Source organism: Oreochromis aureus, linkage group 3 (genome assembly GCF_013358895.1).
Source record: "Oreochromis aureus strain Israel breed Guangdong linkage group 3, ZZ_aureus, whole genome shotgun sequence".
NCBI classification, from domain to species: Eukaryota; Metazoa; Chordata; class Actinopteri; order Cichliformes; family Cichlidae; genus Oreochromis; species Oreochromis aureus.
In genome coordinates this window covers 130,752,038-130,777,969 of record NC_052944.1, presented here as the reverse complement: position 1 = coordinate 130,777,969, position 25,932 = coordinate 130,752,038, and the positions used below count along the sequence as shown (strand labels likewise).

The window sequence follows — 25,932 nt, the reverse complement described above, 5'->3', positions numbered from 1 at the left end:
GGTTATTCGGAACAGAACTATGCTAGGAAAAAATATTTTCCCATCAGTTGATACCACTCCTCCACAGTAGCAGGTGGAATTTTTCTTTTTTGAGGACGGCTTCTTTTACCTGTCACTGCAGGGGGGGGGTCAGAGGTCAGGGGAGGGGTGGGGGTTTTGCCTGGGGGATTGCCCCCCCACACCCCCTTTGCCGAGCTTAAAAACTGGCATCTTGTGCACGTACTAGCACGCGCGCATGCACTCTCATGTACGCGCTTTCACTGATCTGAAAAGGGGCACTTCCTGTGGTCCACTGCGCATGCTCTGTCTCCTCCTACTGGGCGTGTTTTAAAGAAAATAGCTATATATTGGAGCAAAAAGGGTTAGGTTTTTATAGTGTTTTTTTCATGGGATATCCTCCGCACTTTCAACAAGAATTTCCACCTCCAACTATGGCCTTCACATCAGACATCCGAGCTGCCTCTGACCCTCTAGGTATGTCTGCAGATATCCGATCTTCAGCACTCCATCAAGAGTCTACAGAGACTGATTTTAATTTTGCGTTTAGAGGTGTTTGCGGGTATGTTTATTCAATTAAATATAGTGATGGAAAAGTGACCCTGTGTGTAGATTCTGGTGAGGGGGAGATTTGGGGAGTTAGCGGCACACACTCTATGTCTATCAAAAACTGGAAACTGTTTCGCTCAGTCATCTGCCCCTCACACGGGGTGATCAGCATTAACTCGCTAACGGAGATTTGCTGCGTTAATGCGTTTATGGCGTTAACGTCATTTTAACAAGATTAATGCTAATAGCACTAATATATATGTAAGTAATCATTTGATTTCCTTATAAAACATATGCAAGGCAGATTTTGTGGAATACTCAATATTGGTATCTTTAAAAAGAAGTTGATTAAACCGATTGGCATTTGAATGGGTATATTCAGATATCTGAGACTGATAAAAACAATAATAACATCTTTAAAACATTTCAGTATCTTAAAGATGGGTTTAGCAAAGGAGTCTATAGAGACTGGTTGGCTTTGGGGCCGGCCTGGGAACACCTGGATGTTCCCCCGGACAAGCTGGAGGAGGTGGCTGGGGAGAGGGAGGTCTGGGCTGCTGCCCCCCGCGACCCGGCCCCGGATAAGCGGAAGAAAATGGATAAAGGGACATTAGGACATGATGGCTTGGATCTGGTTTCTGCAAACCTTTCAGATCATACTTTCAGATTTGTGAAGGCAGTTTTAACAGGCCGGACCTTACAATTTAAGCCTCTCCATTGTTTTTGTATGCTGGGCTTCATAATTCACAGAGCTAATAAAGTAAATTGCACTTACATAAATAAACGTAACTGTGAATCAGACACAATAAGGAGAAAGAAGTTATTACATGATTTTTATTGTTCACAATGATCACAAACATACATACACACTGTCTATTGTAATGAAAAACTCTGCCATACAGGTTTACCAGGCTGTTGCTGTCCAGGTGATGAAAACTGATTGTGATGTCTCAGTACAGTGACACACAGCAAAGTACACCGAGAATAAAGGTGGACTATTCTGCTTTTTCTACTTTTCCTATCAATTCAATCCATTCTTTTTTACTAGAATAGACTAGAGCATGGAATGTGTTTTGTTAATTATCAGAGAGTTCGTTAAATAAAAAAAAATTTATAAAGAAGAAAAAGTTATATAGATTTGGCTCACATGCATTTACAATGTCTGTTTTGCAAAACGACCTCCACCCAGAGATGACACGGGGGAAAAAAGCTCTTAGCTCTTATACATTATGTGTATTTTTCCTCACTCAAGTTAATTGAGCTATAAATACATCCATCAAATCTTAAAGTACCCAGTTTACTTTAAAAAAAATCAATTGCAGTCTGCAGATATGCAGATTAACATTAGCTATAACCTGCATAAAAGATAAGCTGCAACAAAACGAGAAGAATACAGCTTCTTTTATCAGACTGTATGAACAAGTATCGACAAACGTCGTGAAACTGAATGTTCAGTCGCAAACAAAGAAGATCAGACAAGTTAACTCTCTGCAGCAGTCCTTACAGGTTAGCAGATCATCAAATGACCTTTACCCCAATTTCACAAGTTGTTCAAGATTGAAATTGTACAAAGAGAAGTGGTGAAATACCCAGAGGTTAAAAAAAAGGTAAGGGTTCCCAAAACTGAAAAATAATGTACATTTCAGAATCATACAAAAAGGCCTTTTTCAGGAAACATAAAATGGGTTAACAATTTAAAGCTGCTCTGCAGCAATGGAGGTTGGAAGCTGGTGCTACTAATTCCTACAGGTGTTCCAAGTTTTCTGGATTACTTACAACCTCCTCTGTATGAAAGGAACCCGCTATGGTATCATACCTTCGTGAGAATGAGTCGAACAGTATTGCACTGCAGAAAGTAGTGTAGTGCCACAAAAATGTCAAGAAAAAGGCAATGGAAGAAAGACAGACCATCATCACACTTAAAAATATTGGTCTTTCCTACAGAGAAATTGAAAAGAAAGTCAAGCTGTCAGTAAGTACAGTTTCCTTCACCATCACAAGGCATGGTCTCCAGACCAAAATCCCATGGAGCTGGTTTGGGATGGACTGTAAAAAAGAGCGCCCCCCTGAAAATGCAGTACTTTGAAAATATTGTACTTAATTGAATGTTAATTTAAGGCCAACAGGCAGAATTTTATCTTTATTCTACGGTGTTAAATCATTGTAATAGCTATTCCTGTAATGAAGGAACTGTTACAATGCTTTCTGGCTCACACACTTCTTACTGTGCTTTTCTATCCAAAATGAGCTTTGCGTTATCAGCAGCTTTCACCCCGCGCCAGGTAAACCCACAGAATAACACACATTCCAGTACAAATCAGTCTTGACTGGGCCTGTCCAACTCATAACCTATTATCACGTGCTGATTTGTTGAAATGCCTCGACTTGTTTGTGAGTTCACTGACTGCGCTCGTGTGAAAAGGTGATGCTGGGTTGAAGAACTCATCTATCTATCTATCTATCTATCAATTTTCTATAATTAATCACGATTAATTGCAATTACTTGATCAATAGCCTTGTTGCAATATTTTCAACTGAGCTTGTAACTGACATTTATGCAATATAATGAAGTAAATGCAGAATAAACACAAAGAATGTATGCTTAAATTCAAAGAGAACTTGAATTTTTTTTTCAATCTTTTAACACAAAAATACATTTCTCCTTTGAAATACAACTTTTTAAAAAACCTATATACTAATATGTCAGTATATAGTATTATATATATCATATATTAGTGCTGTCAAACAAATAAATGTTTAATCTGATTCATCACAGGGTTACAGTGGATTAATTTTGATTAATCACGATTAAATATTAATCATTTTTATTCTATATTAATCGCATTTAATTTTCATGAGCAAACAGACTCTGAAAAAAGGGGAAATATTCGCACTTAACATGTTTATTGAACATCTTGAACATTCATGGGGGAGGCACTTCAAGTTCAAGGCTGCACTGTTATTAATTTGTTTGCTAGATTAGCCGCTAGCATATGCAATGTGTTGGGGGCTTGTTGCTAGCTAGTTACCGATGTTACACACCTGTTACTCTAATAGTCTGTATTATTGAATTATTCAGCACTCCTTAGGATTTGTTATACATTTTTAGACAGCGATGACATCAGCTGCAGGACCTTCTATGGAGGACTCGTCGTCTCCAGTGGTTCAGCCTGGAGCAGTCTCATGATGACATCCTACACTTAGCCTATAACCAAGTAATGTAGACATTGATGGTCATCTGGTGTGCCCTGAAGCCACGCAGACTTACTTGCATTCCCGGTGTCCCTGCAGGTTTTAGATCTCACCTTGGGTCAACACACCTGAATCACATGATTAGTTCGTTACCAGGCCTCTGGAGAACTTCAGGACATGTTGAGGAGCTAATTTAGCCATTTAAATCAGCTGTGTTGGTTCGAGGACACATCTAAAACCTGCAGGGACACCGGCCCTCGTGGACTGAGATTGCCCACCGCTGGGCTAGACTCAGGCAGTTTTCACCGGGAGATAAAGTGCTTGTGTTGCTCCCTCTTCCAGCTCATATCTTTTCACCAAGTGGCAAGGACCCTTTGTGGTCACACGGCTAGTGGGTGTCATTGGCTTTGAGGTGGTACGGTCAGAAAGGGGAGGAGCCACATGAATATATCACCTCAACCTCCTTAAAGCATGAAGAGAGACTGAAACTGTGTCTCTGGTGAGCCTGGTCAAGGAGAGAGATGAGATAAATGGTAAATGGTCTGATTCTCATATAGCGGTCTATACAACCTTCCACATTCACGCAAGCACTGTTTTCTAAGGTTCTTAATGCTTCCTAACTACCATTCATACTCAGATGGATGCATTGACGAGCAATTTGGGGTTAGTATCTTGCCCAAGGATACTTGTCATGCAGACTGGAGGAGCCAGGGATTGAACCATTAACCTTCCGATCAATATGTTCCCGCCTACCTCCATTGTGATAACTATCTCACACACACCTAGAGAGTGGACGTTGCTGGATTGCACCAGCATTTTGCCTTCCTGGCCCTATTTCACTCATTGAGCACCATTTTGAAATGCAGCCTGGTGTGACAGTGCATTCACAGTCCCTACAGTCCTACACAGTGCCTCGTCCCTATTCCAAAGACGCCACGTCCCAGTGGCCCCCAGGATTACAGGACCGTGGCACTGACCTCCCACGTCATGAAGACCCTGGAAAGGCTCATCCTGGACCAGCTGCGACCCATTGTCAGACCACATCTGGATGCCCTTCAATTTGCCTATCAGCCTCGTCTCGGAACAGAGGATGCCATCATCTACCTGCTCAGTCGTGTCTACACCCATCTGGACCAGCCAGCGAGCACTGGGAGGGTCATGTTTTTTTACTTTTCCAGTGCTTTCAACACCATCAGGCCGACCCTCCTGGGTGATAAGTTAACAGCGATGCAGGTGGATGCTTCTCTGGTGTCTTGGATTGTTGATTACCTGACAGGAAGACCACAATATGTACGTCTCCCACAGTGTGTGTCTGACAAGGTGATCAGCAACACAGGGGCACCACAGGGGACCATCCTCTCCCCCTTCCTCTTCACCCTCTACACCACAGACTTCAGCCACTGCACAGAGACCTGCCATCTTCAGAAGTTTTCTGATGACTCAGCGGTGGTTGGATGCATCAGCAGGGATGATGAGACAGAGTACCGGGCTGTGGTCGACTCCTTTGTCACGTGGTGTGAGCAGAATCATCTGCAGCTCAATGTGGCAAAGACCAAGGAATTGATAGTGGACTTCAGGAAGACCAGGAAACACTTGACCCCTGTTTCAATCCAGGGGGTCAGTGTTGACATTGTGGAGGACTATAAATACCTTGGAGTACATATAGACAATAAACTGAACTGGACAAAAAACACCACAGCACTTTACAGGAAGGGCCAGAGTCGTCTCTATTTTTTGAGGCGACTGAGGTCCTTCAACATCTGCCAGAAAATGCTCAGGATTTTCTATGAGTCTGTTGTGGCCAGTGCGATCCTCTATGCTGGGGGAGCAGGCTGAGGGTCGCACTGGAAGAGCACTGTAACAAAAAATAATTTCCCCAAGGGATCAATAAAGTATTCTGATTCTGATTACAGACTACCTGAACATAAAAGACCAAAGGTTCAGAGGGAATCGGCTGAGATACTGAAGCTGGGAGTAATAGAAGAGTCACACAGTGCCTGGTGTAGCCCCATAGGTCTGGTTGTGAAGAAAGATGGGTCAGTACGGTTCTGTGTCGACTATCGCAAGGTGAACGAAGTGTCACGGTTTGATGCCTACCCCATGCCCCAGGTGATGAGCTACTGGACCGGTTAGGCACCGCTCACAGTGCTGGATTTAACCAAAGACTGCTGGCAGATTCACTTTTCTGCAGAGTCCAGGGAAAGTCCAGGCTTGTATCAATTTGTCACATTTCCTGTGCATTTCTGGTGCTAGGGCCGCACGCTGCGTTTACTGCCGCCTACTTGGTATGATCATTCATAGTAACACCTGAGAGGAGCATGTGCAGCGGGTGACTGCAGTTCCAGAGGCAGGCAGGGCTCACAGCCAACCCGAACAAGTGTGTGGAGGTACAGTATTTGGGCCACCACTTGGGGGGCAGGCAGGTACATCCACAAGTGGAAAAAGCAGCAGCCATTGCATCCTGTGGGCGCCCCAAGACCAAAAAAGAGGTGAGATAGTTCTTGGGGCTGGCTGGCTACTATAGCCAGTTCATTCCCGGGTTCTCAGACCTGATCAGCCTCTTAACTGATCTCACCTGAAAGGGTACCCCAGATTTGGTCCGGTGGACGGGGCAGTGCCAGGTGGCGTTTGTGAGAGTCAAACAGGCTGTCTGTGGGGAGCTGCAGTTATACATGCCTAACTTGTGCCTTTTACTCTGCAGACAGACTGGGCTTGGCTGGGGTCTGTTTTGACCCAGCAGGGGAGGGATAATTTCACCAATTTGAGATAATTGTGATTTTTTTTTCTTAAACTAGGATAACAACGACTCAGAATCACAGGATCTTTTGGAAGAATCTACCCTGATCTCATTTTATCAACTAATTGAAAAATGAAGAATGTATCAAACAAGGAGTTTTTCCAGTACTTAGATGTTAGGGATTTTATTAGGAGAAACACTACACCTCTGGTCTCAGGACATATCACACTGAAATGTAGGACTGAGACAGGTAGTCTTACACTTTACTTTTGGTCATTTACTAAAGTAAAATAATTTTTGGCAGATCATTGGTGGGGAAATTAACTAAATTCTGCCAATAATTGAAGAAACAATAATCCTTTCTTTTTGTAACTTGGAATAACTGTATATTGTCTTGGATTGTACAATGCTCATTCTAAATGCTATTTCCTTTTTATTTTTTGGTATACATGCAGCTGACACTTGACTGTGACTTCTGAACATGTTTATGGGTCAAATGTTTTGCTCTTTAAATTGTCTGTGTTCTATATAACTGTCAAAAAAATCTATAAATATTTCTACCCCCCCTCTTGAGAAGCTTCAGCAGCTGGCACACTCACTCTTTTGACCAATAAAGGCTGAATTCCAGCCTACCACTGAATGTTTCTTTTCCTGTACTCTAATTAACATTACTGTTAACTAACGTTTGCTTTACTTCTTAGTTTAATGTTTGCTAAACTTCAGCTTTGTGACAGCTGTGGGTAAATAGGGATGACTTATAACAAACTCCTCCAAACGCAGATGCTGATCCGAGAAAGCTTCCCCTGTGGGATCGTTCAAATCTTCTTTTGTAAGATTTCATGCTGGAAGTTCCTATTTGGCTCATTAGTGTTTTTGGTCTTGGATTTGCATTCACCTGTAATCTGATCATCTCTCGTGCAAAGGACAGATGAGTGACAGGACTGGAACTTCAAGGGGCCAATCAAAATTCAGCTGGGGACAGTGCCTCTGTGCCCCCACCCCTAGAACCACCACTGCTTCACATATTTCAGTATGTATCTGCAGTATGTATCTACCCTGTAGAAAGTAATGAAAATAAAGAAACACTGTATATATGCAACATCAGAGATCTCTGTCCAGAAGAGCGCAGTCCTAGGAACAGCTAAGATACTGCCCAGGACCCTCAAGCTCCCAGGCCTCTGGTAGAGGACCCGAGCTTGAAGGATAGACCGCCCACATGGGCGAGGGGAATTTAAGATGGTATTAAATTAGTATTTGGACAGCCACTGTAAACGACTTGCAATTGAATTCACTTAGCAGTTTTCGTGCTTTGTAAAGCCATAATGACCTTCTATGTCACTTAGCAGTTTAAAGAAAATCTGCTGTCATATTTCGTTTATTTCAACATTTGAGCTTCTACTGTTGCCTTTCTATCAGATAAAACCAGTCTAGCAATTCTTTACTGATGTCTGTTCTCAAAAAAACCCATGTTTGAAGAAAGCAGTCCTTCACTGATTTTATTTATATTTTTCATTTCCAGACCATTCTTTGTAAACCCTAGATATATTTGTACATGAAGATTTTCAGGTAATTTGGTCATTTATAATTAATTTATTACGATAGGGAATCGCTAAAGGGATTTAACCTGCAAACATATGAAAATACAGTATATTAGACATAAATACTATGTACAGTTCAAATGAGCATCATTGTCAGTATTGGGAATGACCACTTTTATTCTTCGCCACAGCCTAAACTCACTTAGGCTTTCTTGTAATTTCTCCAAGTATTTTTCAGGACTAGGTCTTCAGGACATTCCAGAGCTCCTATCTGGATGTTGTCTGCTTTTTGTTACATTCTCTGTCAAGATGACTCCAAAATGGTTCAATAATGTCGAACTTCAGCCTCTGGGCAGGCCAGTTCATGACTGATAGTATTCCGTTGTGTATTTTTATCCAGGTATGAGTTAACTGCACTGCCAGTGTGTTTGGGGTCACTGTCATGCTGAAAAACAAAAGAGCTGCAATTCTGATTCTTTTCAGATGGTTCTCCATTGTTGCAGACAAACAGAAGTTACATGACTTACTCTTAATAGTGTATTTTTTGAAGCTGCATTATAAAACTTTCTCTATGCTTCAAATATATACTGTAAAGTCTATGTAAAGCGCAAAATATTAAAGTATATGTAACAGAGTGTGTTCTGTATATGATGAAGTTTTAAGGTCGGTTAAAGATTGTTGAAGTTCAGACCAGTCTTGGCTGGTTTCTCTTTCATTTTGTATGTCTGTTACATGTTCATGAATACAGAAACTACTGGAATCTGTCTGCTCAGGTGTGTTCGGTGTGCATGACCATATCAGGAATACAGAGCCAGAGCTTCTACAAGCTGACGTCATGTGCTGAAAGCAGCTGCAGAGACTTGTCTATGTGAACGTTCAGTTGCTTTAACTACCCTCAGGAGACGAGATCATCGGTTATTGCGCTCTGCCTCCACTGAGATAAAGACATGGGGGCCATTTGGTTTGCAATTTGGAGCATTTTAACTGTTTTTCAGGTAAGAAATATATATCTTACATATTTATATATTAAATCATATTACATATTTTTCATTTTCAAAATAGTTTTAATACTGAACATTAGTTCAAATGTTCTATAAGAAAAAAGATTCTACTTGCAACTATCTTTAAAAATGGAGGGTAACATTGGGTTTTTGTCATAGATGCCAGTGACAGCACGACTCTGCTGCATCACCTCTTCTAGCAACACGCTTTTCTATGTTTAATGGGACCAGTTGCTGCAGTTTTAGAAGCCTTTATTTTTCCCATACTGCACTGATAAAGGATTTTAGATCCTCAATAGTTTGCCATGTTTCTCATTTCATTTCTAGTTCTGCTGAACTGAATTTGTCTTGAATTGAAGTGACTGAAAGGTCTAGCCTGCAGACAGTGTAGCTCTTATGAAACCATGCTGTTGGATTGCATGTAGAGAAAAAATTGGCATAGTCTTGAAATATGTAAAGCATTCTCTGAAAAATCACTGTGGAGGTGCATTACAGTTCAGTGAAAGTGTAACTTGGAGTTCAGCTGCACAACAGGCAGGACTGTCCTTCACATTTTTAACCCAAAGAATCCATGATTTCCAAATAGAATGAGAAATTTTGGTTGATTAGATAACAGGACAGAATATGAGCCTAGAAGGTGATGATTAAACACGGCCCTTTTTTCTTAAAATAGACTTCTTCTTTTTTTAATAAACAAACAAAAAATAAACAAACAAAAAACATCGACAACATTTCCGAGTACAATAACCTCAGTTTTATCTGAATTAAGAAGCAGAAAGTTAGCGGCCATCCAGGTCTTTATGTCTTTAAGACATTCCTGCAGTTTAACTCATTGGTGTGTGTTACCTGGCTTCATGGACAGAGTTGGGTGTCATCTGCATAGCATTCTGATGATACTGCCTAAGGGAAGCATGTATAATGTAAACAGAATTGGTCCTAGCACTGAACCCTGTGGAACTCCATAATTAACCTCAGTGTGTGAAGAGGACTCTCCATTTACATGAACAAACTGGAGTCCTGGCACAGTCCTGCCCTGTGCCTATACCAGAGAAGTCCTACTTATCAACATTGGGGGGGGTTAATATTTTTTGCCAGGAACCAGAAAGTAAAAGCACTAACAAGTCTTTTTTCTTGCTTGGTGATACTTTTGAAAACTCTGTAATGTCTCTGGTGATCTATCTGCAAATGTATGCACCAGTAATTGTTTAAAGGAATCTGAATCATTCGTGGCAACCATTAAAATGCTGTTTCTTCTGTCCTAGCCTCCTAATTTAGTGACTGCTGAGGAGCCAGCATGTGTACCTGGATTTCAGTCAGATCATCTCACTTTCAGTGTGACGAGAAACTACCTGACACGAGGCACGGTACTGGGCAAAGGTAATAACAGAAAATGTTGTATATTGGTTAGTAGTGGTTAAAGTTGCAGTTAGTAAGGATTTGTTTCTGAGAGGCCTTCAACAGGTTGAAAGCAAATAGCACATTTCAAATAGCTGACAATTTCAATGCTGAAATTTTCACTTATTCAAGCAAATTTTTCACCAGTGATAGAAAACTATTGCACCTGGAGCTCCTGGTTTTGTACCATAACATCATCTTGCTGTGAGCCACAGTTTTAACCACTACGTCCCCATACCAAAAATATATGAATCTAAATATTTGTTTGCCATGCACAGCTACAATGATGACAAAACATCTCACATCACATGTGCACACTTTACCAAACCTGAAGCTGAAGTTGGTTTCAAAGCAGCTTGCAGATATGCAGGTTAAACCAGATAACATACTCATAGAGTAGCTGAACTAATACCAGGCATGATATCAGCTAATACCAATTTTACTGCAGCTTGGATACTTGAGTCTTCATAGAGCTAATAAGCATAAGATATTTCTTAACTTCTATTTGATTTTGATTTTTCATGACTTCTGTTCTTATGCATTTAAGACGTGCCACTTATTTTTCTGTCTCTTCATGAACTGCAGTAATTAAACAGTAACTACTCTCTCTGTTCTCAGTGGGCTTCTCTGACTGCACAGATCGCACAAGATTTCTGTTCGACACCTCTGACAAACGTTTTGCAGTAAAGACAGACGGTGTACTGATGGTGAGTGCAGATTCAAAGACTTGCTTGGTACGGTTTTGCGGGTAAACATTTGAATGTACTGCAACAATATCTAACTGACAATCTTAGATGAATAGTGTTTGTGGGATTTTTTGCTGAAAAGAACCGAGCGTTTCTAGCTCTGAGGATATTTTAGCTTTTGCTGACATGAAACCTCCTGAAATGTTGCAACATATTTGAAAAGGAGCAAAAGTTTCTTCGACGACTGAGCACTGTATCATAGACTGCTAACGAACATCACAGAATTTTACTTTGACAAAGTCTGAATGTTTGTCACATTTTAGCTTCTTTAAAAATCTTTAACATAATTTGTTTTCTTCCAGGTAAAGAGACCAGTGTTTCTTCATGAAGGACACCATGACTTCTTCATCCACTCCTGGGACTCACAAGGCCGCAAACTGACCATTCCTGTCAGTGTGAGCATGGTGAGCATCACTGTATTAACGTGGGCTCAGCAGTAAGATTAGAAACAAAAGGAAACCCATTTGTTCTTCTTCTCAAAATAATTCTTTTTAAAGAAAATATCCCACTTACATCATACTGTTCTTTACTCAGAGCATGAAACCTCAAGTACCTTTTTAATGATTTTGGATACTAAACCAAGGCTCTGCTGTTTCTCTTTAACACTGTGTGGCTGCACATGGAAGGGTTGGTTACATTTAGCTAGTGGGTTTCAGAGCTAGTCTTGTTGTTACAGCCACCTTCGACAGTCAATATAATTCTAGTACATCCAATGTATCTCTTCCTCCTCATTGCACTTGATCCAGTTCTGGAAGTGTTCTTCTATCAAACAAAATGTCTGCTTCTTTTCCCAGAATGCAGCTGATGCTCAGGTGCCTGTTCTGCAGGTTCCCGAGCCAGGTGAAGGACTGAGGAGGAGGAGGAGAGACTGGGTTATTCCTCCATTAAATGTTCCTGAGAATCAGAGAGGAATCTATCCCTTAAAAGTAGCTCAAGTAAGGGAACCTCAATTATCTTGTGACAAAAAGTTGATTCTAAAGCATATTTCAGTTTTTTGTTTTCGCCACAAGATCTTTTCCATTTGGTTTTCTTTACAGTTGTCATGGCTGCCGGGGCGAGCCGTGAGGTGTTGTGAGAATGAGGACCCAAAATGCAGGCAATAGACTGATGATATGAGTGACGTTTATTTACAAAGTGGTGGAGTGACAGAACAGGCAATGAGGCATGAGAAATTACTGAAGAAACCTAAACTGGGCAAAATAAGAGCAAACATGAAACGGGGTGAAGGGCAGAGAGACACAGACCGGAGAACCAAAACACCATGAAACACAGACGACCGACAAAGAGCACAGACCGACACACACTAGATATACACACACACAAGGAGACCAGGTAATGACACACAGGTGGGAAGCACAGCTGATCCTAATACACAAGAAGACCGGAGGATACAAGCTGAACACAGTGACAACAGATACTGACCTTCAAAATAAAACAGGAAGTCCACAACACGAACTCAGGGACACGAACAGGGCACACGGGAGGACACAGGATACCAAAATCAGAATAAACTAGAAGAGAAGACAATTATCATACTACAGGAACAGCTACAGGAAATGTGAAAAGGAGTATACCCACTGTATACTCCTTTTCACATTTCCTGTAGCTGTCATTTTCAAATGCCACTTGGAAGCAGCATGGTTTGGCAATCATTAAAATACTGTTTTGAAAAGAATAACTGTAAAATGCTCGTGTGTGACTATACCAGTTAAAACGTGGCTGTGCACAATGGGCAGATCATTTGTTCCAAGAATATCCACATAAATGTAAAACAGAATTATAAAACAACAACAACAACAACAGAGAACAGATTTTGACAAAAATAGAACCACTAACCTGCAGTTACTCATGTCTCCAGAAATACACCAGCCAGGTTTGGTTGTTGAAATGAGCAGCAGTCAGAGAGATTTCATTGATGATTAGTTAGATGATTAGTAAGAGAGCAAACTGCCCCATGTGTGCCACAACAACACTCAGTAATAAGATTTGTTTGTCTTCTCAAATAATTCCTTATTCAGAGATCACAAGATGACTGATTGAATGATCCTGTTGCACACTTAGATTACAAGAAATAGAAACCAGTGTGGCTTTGTGCATCTGCCTTTACTGTATATTCTGCAGCTATATGGACTTAGCACATAGTTACAGGTTTGTACACAGTCTCACACAGCATTTGTTAGGCACACTGCCTCATGGTGAGTGGCCTGGCAGCCAGAGCTGCTCATTTCAGGAGATGCTCCCTCTTGTGGTGTAACAGAGGAATAATTCTCCTCATTGGAGACTGGGGCACACATTATTTTACAACAACTAAAGAAAATAACATATTTGAACCATCAGGACATTTTAACCAAATACAGTATTGTAATTAAAGATTATGGGGACCGTCTTGTTTTTCTTACAATCCCGATAACAGCATGTAGAAAATTGTAACCTGCCTTCCACCTCAGGCACCTCTTTGCTGTAGCTGTTGTTCAACACTAACTTTTGTTGGAGTCAGGGGTTTAACTCAGTTCTGTTGTATTTTTGTCCAGATCAGCCCTACTTGCGAAACAAGGAAGATCTTTTACAGCATCACTGGTCCTGGAGCTGATCTGCCTCCTGTTGGTCGTTTCACCATGGACAGAGAGACGGGCAATCTGTATGTAACACAGCCACTCGACAGAGAGGAAACAGCTCATTACACGGTAATCATCTTCAGTTTGTACCTGATTATTGCATTTTGATCCCCATTGGAAAACGGTGTTTCGTCTTTCTTTAAAAAAAACATCTTTGTTCCAGTGTTATGTTAAACAGACAATACTGCATAGTTGAGAAAAGCAGGTTTTTGATGTGAAATATTCAGTTTGCAGAAGTATTGAGACTCTTCTGTTGGTTTGTTAAACTTTTCCAGCTGGAAATTTCAGATAATTTTGGTTGTTTTGAAATGGAACATAAAATGACCGTTCTGAGAGGCAGAAGCGGTCAAGTAACAAGACGTGTCACCTCACATCATCTAAATGCACTGCAAAGACGTCTCTTCACTCAACAATCAGCTCTGCCTTGTTTGTATCGTGTAGAGATAATTGAATCTGTTTAAAGGTGAATCTGAAACTTTCTAAATGACACATGTTAAAATCTTCTCTGTAGTTTGAATCACATGCTCTGGTAGAAGGACAAGGACACGAGGATTATCCTATGGAGATTATAGTCAATGTGATCGACCAGAACGACAACGAACCTTATTTTACGGTGGAGTACAACGCAAATGTTGCTGAGGCCACGCCATCGGTATGTATAGAAACCTTATTACCTCTGGACGTCTTTGGTTTTGTTCCTGTTTATAATTCTTATCCATGATGGAGTTTTCACCAAGTCCACTATATTTAATGAATCTCAAGATACCAGAGACTTAAAGACGATCAAAATAACACCTAAAGCACCAGAGAATGATTTGGGTTGGAAGGAAATTAGCAGACCTTTCGGATTACGTCCATTTTATTTAGTAAATCTTGTAAATGAAGCAGTGTGAAGACCTTCAGGAACTTCTTTTTATTTCCTCCACTCCAGGGACTGAGGTGGTTAGGGTTGAGGCCAAAGACGACGATGAGCCAGATAATCTCAACTCAGATCTCCGCTATCGTATTCTGAACCAGGACCCACCGCTGCCCACTGACAACATGTTTGAAATCAACCCAGTTACTGGAAGCATCAGAGTCACTGGTAGAGGATTAGACAGAGAGGTGAGATTTGTTAAACACATTTAAAACACAAGTGTCCTTTTACACCTAAGGGCTGAAAAACATTTCATAATGAATCAGGATCAGCAGTCTGCCTGTCACTGCTGGAAATCAGTCACAAAGAGGGTGCTGCAAAAACACATGTTGGTTTTTTCATAGTGAAACTTGACACAGCCTCCAAAGTATAGGTCTAGTTTATCTGTCTACATTTCTGGTTTGTGTCATACTTCTGGACACACAATTCATACTTAGCAAATAGTTTGTCAGACAAGTTTGTGTCTTCCATGCAGACTACAGGAGATCAGAGTAATCTGTTTCTGGTGCAGCATCGTAAAACTCTTTGAGACTGGCTTCACAGAGCAACAACAACAGCCTCATGCCAAACGGTCAAGGAATACTTTATTTTAAAAAGTTTGGGCACGCCTCTCAACAGCATCATGTTTGTCATAAGCAAAATATTAAATGAGTTTAGCTTCAGCTTTTCAGCAGAATCAGCCTTCATAGATGAAGAGCTTTAGTCAGTCTGAAGGCTGTGTTACAGTCTGTAAACTGATGTCAGTGTTTCCTCCTTCCTGTTGATGAGCTGATCTACCTTAACAGTCCTCGTCTCTTAACAGAAATATCCACAGTACACTCTGACAGTACAAGCAGCAGATCTGGCGGGAGAAGGGTTAACTGGACAAACAAAAGTCATCCTCACGGTGACGGACAGCAATGACAACACTCCAGTCTTCATTCAGAGCGTAGTAAGTATGAAGTAACTGGAAACTTCCTGTTTAACAGAGTGAAAAGGCAGCAGTTAAAGCAGAACACATTCAGTCTGTATCTAACTGCCTTACTAATGTTGCACTCACACATGCTGACACAGCAAAAACCCACAATGGGTTTATGTTCATGACAAAATGACATTCATACAAAATGATCTTCCAATAAATGGCAAAGATTTTATTGAATCTAAATCTCAAAACAAACAGCAAGAAAACTCTTAGCAAGCAACGATGCTCAGTGATGCTCAGATGTATTTAAAGTCTTTGCATGATAGCTTCTTCTCACTCTGGGTCACGGTCGCCATAAATTGTGAGTTGTGGCTTTTTGTGCCAAAAGACACAAAAATTATTTACTGCACAGTTGTAGACTTGCATTAAGTAATGAACCTAATATAATGACCAGTGTTGGTCAAGTTACTTGAAAAAAGTAATCAGTAACTAATTACTGATTACTTCCCCAAAAAAGTAATCCCGTTACTTTACTGATTACTTATTTTCAAAAGTAATTAATTACTTAGTTACTTAGTTACTTTTTAAAAACACGATTTACAACCTGAATAGGTAATAAAGCGATAGATCTTTCAGCCCAATTCTACTTTTTCTGCATAATCCATCATACAAAATGTAATCAAATGAAAAAGTCTCTTTTTAAAACTTGTTTTATTAATTTTAATCTTTTAACTTTATGCATGAAGCAAAAACTTAATTATATGCAACATTATCTGACTGGAAGAAATTTGTTTAACATTTAAACCTATTTTCTGCACATTCCAGCACATAAAATAAAATATTTTTTTGTGTTTACGCTCAGTCTTTCAAATAGATGCAAGTAAAACACAGCAGAAAATAAATAAAGTCAAAGACTAGCGGTCCTGTTGCTCTATTTTCACCTGTAAAGCAGGAGTGGGGTAGGCGGAGGTTTGCCCTGGTGCAGGTGTGCCGCAGCGGTCAGTGGAAGAATCCACAAGTTTCTCTGTGAATTTCACATTACAGTCGTAGTGCACTCGCTGCTTGCTTGGAAGTTTAGCATTTTTTCGCTGTAAAAGAAGTTTTCTTCCCACGCACAGCGGACACTAATGTTTTGTCACTTTTATGGACTCAAACTCAAAGTAAGGTCAGTACTTCCACGCTTTAAACGCTGCACGCTCATACTCTCTCCCGCACTCGATATATGATCCACTGTTGATCTGCAGACAGCTGTTGTCACGAACGTCGCACTCGCTTACGTCAATGTCATGTGACATTCTCGCAAAAAACTCACGGTTTTAGTAACGCAGTAACGCAGCGTTCCTACGGGAAAGTAACGGTAATCTAATTACCGTTTTTGCAATGGTAATCCCTTACATTACTCGTTACTTGAAAAAAGTAATCGGATTACAGTAACGCGTTACAAGTAACGAGTTACAAGTAGGGATGGGTATTGATAAGATTTTAACGATTCCGATTCCATTTTCGATTCTGTTTAACGATTCGATTCTTTATCGATTCTCTTATCGATTCTTTAAAAAAAGGAGAACACTAAGGTCGATTAGCTTAGAACTTTGTTTTATATCTTATCTTTGAAGAAGATAGGCTCTTCAATGGGGTGTCACAGGGTCCCCAGGAAAAAAAAATGTAAATGTAAAATAATAAAATAAATATTCTTCTGTAGTATAACATAAATTATTCTGTAGCAATTACACAAGGATATCCAGTAATGTCCCTGCCTACAATTAAACACATTCACTTACTGAAAATCGGGGGCATCTGCTGTGACAAATGGGTCCAAGCCTTTGACCACAAACTTAGTCACTGCACGGTGACATTCATCCTGGCCTGAAAGGAGACGCTACCGGTAGACTGCAGCGAGAACTGCCAGCAGCTGAGCCAGCCAGACTCTGTCTGTCTCATCATGGTCACCTAAATGCACAGTAATGGCAGGTTTTGTAATAAGGCAGATCGCGTTAACATAATATGCACTGTTAGTTGATTATTTACCTGCCGCATTAATGGGAGAGGACGTGCAGACGTTACCTCTGCTGCTGAGTTGAGATTCACGAGTCCGGAGCGGAATTAAAAACACGACATTCATTTAAGGTTATCGCGTGTTTTGTGAGCAAATGCTTTTGCATGTTCGTAGTGTTTCCTCCCTTAAATGAAATATCTACTTTGCAAGTATTGCAAGTTCCCTGTTGTCATCCGTTCTCGTAAAGTATAAACAAACTTTTGACCGTTTGAGCCGCCATGTTTCCTACCAGGTAAATGACGCTCCGCAACGTGGTGACGTCATTTGGGGCGACTGGAATCGATAAGGGAATCGTTTGCAAAAAAGGCAAACGATTCCAAGGAATTGAAACAGTGGGAACCGGTTCTCAACAAGAACCGGTTTTCGATACCCATCCCTCGTTACAAGTAACGCTTTACTGCCCATCTCTGATAATGACACAGACTACAAAATGAGGCCATTATTCTCTATTCCTAGTGAGGAGTCTTTAGATCGGTTTTCACTGCCGTGATTTCTGACCCATCCTTTATTTTCTCACAGTATAAGGCAACAGTTGATGAAAACAAAAAGGATGTTGAGATTGTTAGGATGATCGTAACAGATGAGGATGAACCACAAACTCCAGCCTGGAACGCAAAGTTCAAGATCATCAGTGGTGATCCTGATGGACTTTTCACAGTAAAAACAGGAACTAACAAACAGGAAGGAATCCTTTCTACTGCAAAGGTAGGAAGAAAATCAGGAATTCTTGCATAACATTGGGAGAGACTTATCATCTATGAATATCTGTGTCACGTGATGGCAGCGTTTTTTTGATTTCTTGTTACCTCATAAAAATCTGTGCCAACACCCTTGTTGGGCTTTTTTATTCTTTTTTTCTGTCTTCCTTCCAACCAGGAGCTGGACTTTGAGAGGCCCAGCAAGCTCACCCTGTTGGTTTCAGTGGAGAATGAGATTCCTTTTGCTCCTGGTGTTTCTGTGGTCACTTCTACCGCCACAGTGGTGGTGAATGTGAGAGATGTGAATGAAGCTCCAGTGTTTGATCCAAAGGAGAAGCTTGTGGTAAAACCAGAGGACCTCGCTGTGGATGAAGTCGTGGTGCAGTACATTGCTTCAGACCCAGACACTGCACGCAAGCAGACAGTCTCGTAAGTCGGGGGGGGGGGGACCTCATAAGTGCTGCAAACATTCAATTTCTTTCTAAACATTCACTTAAGTTTGGAGCTAAAACCCTAAGTCAGGTTTGTTTTTCCTAAGGAACTAAGGATTAAATTTGTGGATGAAACCCTAAATGGTTAAATCTCACAGATAAATGTCGAGTATTTAGATTCTTTCTTCTGTCTGATGGTCGAAATTCATTCACTGTCCTCATGTTGGGCAGATAAAATTACAGAATACTGTCTATAGCAATAAAACACTGAAAAACTGTCTACCATAGTAGTATATTAGGCCCTTAAAAGACCCAAATACAGTTAATTATACTGACATTGTCTCAATTTGTAATGTTAAGGTCTTAAATCATTTTTTAAACCCTTAGTTGTAAGAAGCTCATGAGGTATTGTCACCACCCTACTGGATGGACAGCAAGGTTTGTGAATCCGATAACCCAAGAATGAGGCAACTTAGGACATTCAAATTCATACCATAGCTGCATCTACTAGGAGGCTGATGGATAGTACTAGTGGCCACCAGTATTTTTAAATGATGCAAGAACCCTGTAACAGTTAATGTGTTTAATTCTCACTGATGTATCACCGTGTATTTAGCCTGAAGAGGAAGCAGAGGATGTCCACAATCAAATAACACACTGTGCCATATTGTGAAACATGCTAATTGTAATCATCCTGCCTGCACAGTATTGCCATCTTTTCTGTGACTGTCTAGTACAGGTACAAAATATTGACTGACCCTGCAGGCTGGCTGAACGTGGACAGGGACACAGGCCTTATTAAAGTGAGAACATTCATGGACAGAGGCTCCCTTCGTCACAAACAACAGATACACTGCAACCATTGGTGCATATGATAATGGTAGGTGGCAGTTAAGACTATTACAATTTATAACTTTTAATAAAATTCCCATTTCTGAAAAGTTATGGAAGAACACTTGTTCAATTGGATAAGTTGGGCTAGCCTGTATAATGTCCCTATAAAGTTGCAAGACAAGAAATTCTATATTGCACAGACTATTACTGAATGATGGAACGGAATCTTTTTTCAATATAAATTCCAGCACAAATTTCCTGGGACATTCACAACTAATAACATTGCAACCCTTAATTTGAATCATTTAATAATTAGTAATTCAGTAATTAATTTGATCTCAGCCATTAGTTTTAGCCCTCAAATCTTTGTTTTAAAAGCCAAGTGTCAGTTATAAGGATCAGAGGTCTAGAGGAAAGTCTGTGGGCATTACTATGAACTTGGGTTTCTTCAATAAAGTGAAATATCGTTGTACTAAATGTTATTCTCCTGATGTGTGTGTTCTGCTACCAGATGCAGTCCCAGCTACAGGAACTGGTACCCTGATCATTCAGCTGGAAGATGTCAATGACAATGCTCCTGTCGTTGATCTGCGTTACATTAAGGTATCTTATTTCCCATCAGCTCAACAGCGCTTTTGTGTTGAACACGTCTAATAGTGCAGAATCGTTCTATGTAAAGTCAATGTATTTATAAGCACAATTTAAAAACGATACAGGTTGACCAAAATGTTCAAATAAATTGAGTAAAACAGAGCTTTAAGTTCTGTTAAAACTGTGTGAGGTTAAGCGGGAGCTAATCCATTTAGGCTTAAAAACAAACAGAATTTCGAAGTCATTTCTAAAATGTTCTGGAAGCCGGTGAAAAAGAGCCAACACATGGAAAAAATGGTCTTGTTTACGTGTGCCTGTCAGGAGTCGGGCTGCTGCATTTTAACAAGTAGTAGACGAGAGAGCAGAGCACGGCTGACTCAAAATGCTCTGTTGCAGTAATCAAGCCTGGATCAAATAAAGGCATGAATTACTTTCTCAAACAGTAAAATATAGTGAACTTAGGATGGGGTCAATTAAAAGTGCAATGTGCAGTCATGTGATACAGCATATCAGCATAAAGAAAAGCTTCACTGTGACTTTGTTTCCTCAGGTGTGCAACAAGGATCCAGCTCCTCAGCTGTTGTCAGTAACAGATGAAGATGGACCAGAATTTGGACCTCCCTACTCGGTGTCTTTACAGGGCATGTCAAAGACCAACTGGACCGCTAGGATGAATGACTCCAGTATGTACACTGCTAACATGTGACAAGTATGAGCTGATAAGATGGCCAGACTTTTAAATACTTTGGTTCAGAAACCAAAATATGTGTTTTTCCTGCTAACATGTGATTTGCAAATGTCAGGATTGTTTAAGTCAGACATAATTCAGTGATCACCACTGAACATTGAGATTAGAGTGATTGGTGCAACATGGCTTTGAAGAGGTGGTAACGCTTTGTGAAAGTGAGACAAAACAAATCCATGAACACAGAATTATAAAGTAAAATATCTGCTGTCTTGTTTATTTCAGGAACAGGCATCATCTTGAATTTAGCCACTGAGCTAACCAGTGGAGAGTACAGTGTTATACTGAGAGTGGCAGACAAACATGGCTTGGAGCAGGTCAGCATCATCAAAGCTGAAGTGTGTGACTGCAGGGGCGCAGAACCGACATGCCCGGTGTAGCATCCAGTCGAACTGAGAAGGCCAGAACTGATGGTTGTTGAATGACCTTTATTATTCCTTGCCGTGTATCAGACAACGAACCAACGTAAGAGCTAAACAAACAAATAAAACAATTACCATATTATTCATGTAACACCAATTCAACCGCTCATTACGCTGGTCTAACCATTTTCTATTAAACTATTGTAACGTTCTCAAAAACCAGACGTTTCGATCTCAGTTTGTCCGTTTATTTGGTGACACAGGCAAACGGGCCGTTAACTCCGGGGAGAGTGCTCTCTTACAACACCTCACTTCAGCCCCGCACAGTCACACACAACAACAACCAGGACCCCCCTCCCCTTCCTGCACACATTAACACCCTTTTTCCTGCAGCACAACCAAACATGTATCTTAAAGAAACAACAGCATGCAGAGATAACCAACCTGACTGTAACATAACATTTAACCATCGTTACACTGCCCCCCCAGCAATATGTTCCTCGTTCCTGAGGGAACAACACAGTCTCTGAGGCGGGTGGAAGCCTACGCTCCATCCTTGACCTCCTGAGCCCCTGGGGTGTACACGGAGCTTCTGGGCTTTGAGGTGAAGAGTCCGAGGGAGGGGAACGCAGCTCCGGCCGGGGGTACCTCTGTGCAGGGTCATGGGAGCTCTGTACACGTCCCTCAGGGAAGGAGGGGAGGGACTGCCCTCTATACGGGGCCATCTGGTCTCTGTGCAGCACCACTTTCCTCCCTCTAGGAGGCAACTGCACCCTGTAGACAACTTCCCCCACTCGCTCCAGGACGCTGCAGGGCCCCAACCAGCTGCTATCCAGTTTAGGACACAGTCCTTTCTTTCTCTTTGGGCTGTAGACCCACACCAGCTCCCCAGCACGGAAGTGCCTCCCCTTAGTGGTGATGTCATAGGAATGTCGTAGGAATGTGCAGAATCCAGCTGGTCCTGCAGCCTCCTTGCGTAGTCCCGGCCTGGTGGTGCCTCTGGCGCGTCCGGGGGCTTCCCAAAAGCCAACTCTGCAGGAGTTCTCAGCTCTCTCCCTAACATGAGCAGGGCAGGCGTACATTGGGTGGAGTCTTGCACTGCCGACCTGTAGGCCATGAGGATAAGGGGAAGATGGTAGTCCCAGTCTCGTTGGTGTTCTGAGGTAAGGATGGCTAGCTGCTGGGCCAGCGTCCTGTTAAACCTTTCCACCAGTCCATCGCTTTGGGGGTGAAGTGGGGTGGTGCGGGTCTTCTTAATCCCAAGGCGTTCACACATGGCAGCAAATACCTTGGACTCAAAGTTACGCCCCTGGTCACTGTGGAGGGTCTCTGCTGTTCCAAAGCGGCTGAACATCCCCTCCACTAATACATCAGTGACAGTCTCAGCCTCCCGATCTGGGATGGCATATGCTTCCGGCCACTTGGTGAAATAGTCCATGGCCACAAGGACATAGCGGTTTCCTCTGTCTGTACGAGGAAATGGGCCCATGACGTCCACAGCTACTCGCTCCATTGGAGCTCCTGCTGGTTGCTGCTGAAGCTGAGCCCGGGACTGGTCCTGTGGCCCTTTGTGCGAGGAACATGCATCACAGCTGCGGCAAAAGTCCTCCACATCCCTCCGCTGCTGACCCCAGTAGTAGCCCTGGCGGAGGCGGCGGAGGGTCTTGGAGACCCCAAAGTGGCCGGAGCCAGTGCTCCCGTGGCAGGCTTCCAGCACAGCTGACCTCAGCAACCTTGGCACCACAACCTGCCACCTCTCCTCCCCTGTGGCAGGATCCTTCCAGGCACGCTCCAACACGCCCTCCTTCAGCCTGAGAGCTGCAAACTTGGCCCACAGTCCCCTGGTACAGACGGAAAACCCAGTGACCTCATCCCAAAGGGATGAGTCCAAGCTCCTTAGACTCATCCCAAAGGGGTTGCTCCTCCCTCTCCAGCCACTGCAGGACTGGCAGCAGGTCAGTGTCCTGTTCCTGCCGTGCCCTCCACTCCACTGCATCCACCACCAGAAGAGCCCTGCAGGCGAGCTGTGTTGCTCCATCCATTGTTGTGAGTTCCCGCTCTATCTCCTCTCGCTTCTCACAGTAACGGCAGCCAGCTGCAGCACATGGGCGGTGAGAGAGGGCGTCTGCGTTGGAATGGTGCTCTGTGCTCTGTGCTCCACAGTGAAATTGAAGGCTTGGAGCTCCTCCAGCCAGCGAGCCACCTGTCCCTCTGGCTCCCTGAAAGACATCAGCCACTGGAGGGCGGCATGATCAGTTCTGATAACAAATGTTGTGCCACACAGGTAGTACTTAAAGTGTCTCACCCCTGCCACCACGGCCAGCAGCTCTCGTCGTGTGACACAGTAGCGCCGCTCACTCCTGTTCAGGACCCGGCTGAAGTACGCCACCACCTTCTCACCTTCCGGCCCAACCTGTGACAACACAGCTCCCAGCCCCACATTGCTTGCGTCAGTGTCCAGGACAAAAGGCAGGATGGGGTCAGGGGGGGCGAGGATTGGGGACTCTGTCAGCGATCTGCGGAGGGTGTTGAATGCCTGCTGACAGTCCTGGGTCCAGATGAAGTCACGGTCCTTCTGCAGCAGGCGGAAGAGTGGTGCAGCTATAGAGGAAAAGCCCTTCACAAACCTCCTGTAATAAGACGCCAGTCCTAGGAAGCTTTTGAGCTGTTTCTGGTCCGCCGGCGTGGGCCACTCAGTAATGGTGTGAATTTTCTCCTCCAAAGTGCCGATGCCCTCCTGACCCAGCTTGTGGCCCAGAAACTCCACCTCCCTCCTCATGAAGTGGCACTTGTCGGGGTGTAGTTTCAGGCCTGCAGCCGCCACCCTCCCCAACACTTGTCTCAGGGCATCCAGGGCAGCATCAAAGGAGCTCCCGTGTACTAGAAGGTCATCCAGGTAGACCAGACACCGTCATTGAGACCGGCATCCCCGGTCTCAATGACGTGCTCTACCAAGTGTGTCAAGCCAACATCACTTTCTTTCAGGGCAAAAATGTCACTGAACTCTCTTAGTACCTGCCATAGACTCTCTTGCTGCTGTGGAGTCAGCCCCTCACAGTTCTTTGACCAGATGCTCCTCACTACTGAGAGCCTCTCCTCCTCCCCCGCTTGCTGTTCTGCCGGCGGGTCTGCGGGGGTCTTCGAGGTGGAGGTGGACGATGCGGTAGATGCTGGGCAGACCGGGGGAGGAATAAGCTGCACCTTCTTCCCATCAGGAAGTATGAGGAAGCCTTTGCCTAAGTCCAGTACACCACCAATGGCTCGCAAAAAATCCAGCCCAAGGATGCAGGCGTCCTGCACGTCAGCCACCCAGGCAGCATAAGGCACACCGAGGTCCCCCACCTTAAACTGGAACACTCCCCTCCCTCTAATTGGGGCCAGATCACCGGTCACAGTCTTAAGTTGCACATTAGTTGGTTGCACAGCAGCTCCGGTTGGGACGACATCGGGTCGGACCAGCGTTGCATTGGACCCCGTGTCCAGAAGGGCCGTACAGGACACCCCCGCAATCATCACTGGAACATGGCAAAAGTCGCCAACCTGGGTCCAGCCCACAGCGATGACCGAACCGGGTGGAAATGGCGGTGGTGTGGGGATGTCGTTCTCCCTGGCCCGTGTACTCCCACCTACACGGGCCCGTGGGCGTTTCCCTGAACAATTGCAAGCTTGGGGCACTGCCTGATGAGGTGTCCGACTTGTCCACATCCCCAGCAGCTCTGTGGTCGGCGGCGTGGGCCAGCCCGAGGGGAAGGTGACTGCAGAGAAGCCGTCTGAACCAAACTGCACAGGCCCGCTGGCATCTCCATCTGCTCCACAGGTGCTGACACAGCCCTCACCACATGTGTGTCATCAGCGCCCCCAGAGGATCCTGCAAGGATCTCCCTCTCCAACGCTTGCTCCAGGGCTGCACTGAGTGTGGCCGGTCGAGCAAGCTGAGTTTGCATACAGAGCTCTTTAGGGCTCAGGGCCTGCAGGAACTGGTCCCGAGCTAACTCCGCCTGCACTGATGGTGGCATGCTGTCATACGCCCTCTGGCAAAGACACTCGACTTCATGGGCCAAAATGCGAAGGGGCTCTCCCGGCAATCTGTGTCTGTTGTGGAACTCTGACCTCAGCAGCACCGGTTGGTTATACTGCCCGAAACGTCTCTGAAGTGCCCCAACCAGAGCATTATAATCTCTCCTCTGCTCCTCGGTCAGCAGCAGCAGGCATGCAGCTGCATCCTCACACAGGCACAAAGCCAATTGGAGAGCTTTATGTTCCTCAGACCAGCCAGCTGCAACGGCTAACAGCTCAAACTGTGCAATAAACACTTCCCATGGCGTCTTGCCGCTGAACTTAGGCGTTTTTATGTTCACCGCAGCTTGCTGTTGTTTGTTTACATCACGTGACCGCGCGCCAAGCGAGGTCGACTCCCTCCCACCGGAATCGCTGCCACGGTGCGAAAAGGTCCCGAGCGTAGTCAAACCTGGAGAAAATCCAGCCTCAGCAGACAGCCGCAGCGCCGTTTCCCTCACTCCATGGGCAGGCGAGCGTGGACGAACCTCCCTCTCCTCCGTCTCCCTCTTAACCTTGTCTGGCAACATCCTCGTGTCTCGTGACGGTCAGCGTCGCCAGCAACAGGGTGT

General features: G+C 43.4%; 1 long non-coding RNA gene and 1 pseudogene across 1 annotated transcript; both read left to right on the top strand.

Moving 5' to 3' along the window:
- Nucleotides 1–389: 389 nt before the first annotated feature.
- LOC120438097 lies at nucleotides 390–3,937 on the top strand. Its single transcript, XR_005611666.1, has 3 exons — nucleotides 390–474; nucleotides 1,449–1,536; nucleotides 3,656–3,937. It is a non-coding gene; the product is annotated as an uncharacterized LOC120438097 (long non-coding RNA).
- Nucleotides 3,938–7,316: 3,379 nt separating this feature from the next.
- Nucleotides 7,317–21,526, top strand: LOC120435331 (annotated as a pseudogene).
- Nucleotides 21,527–25,932: the final 4,406 nt, after the last annotated feature.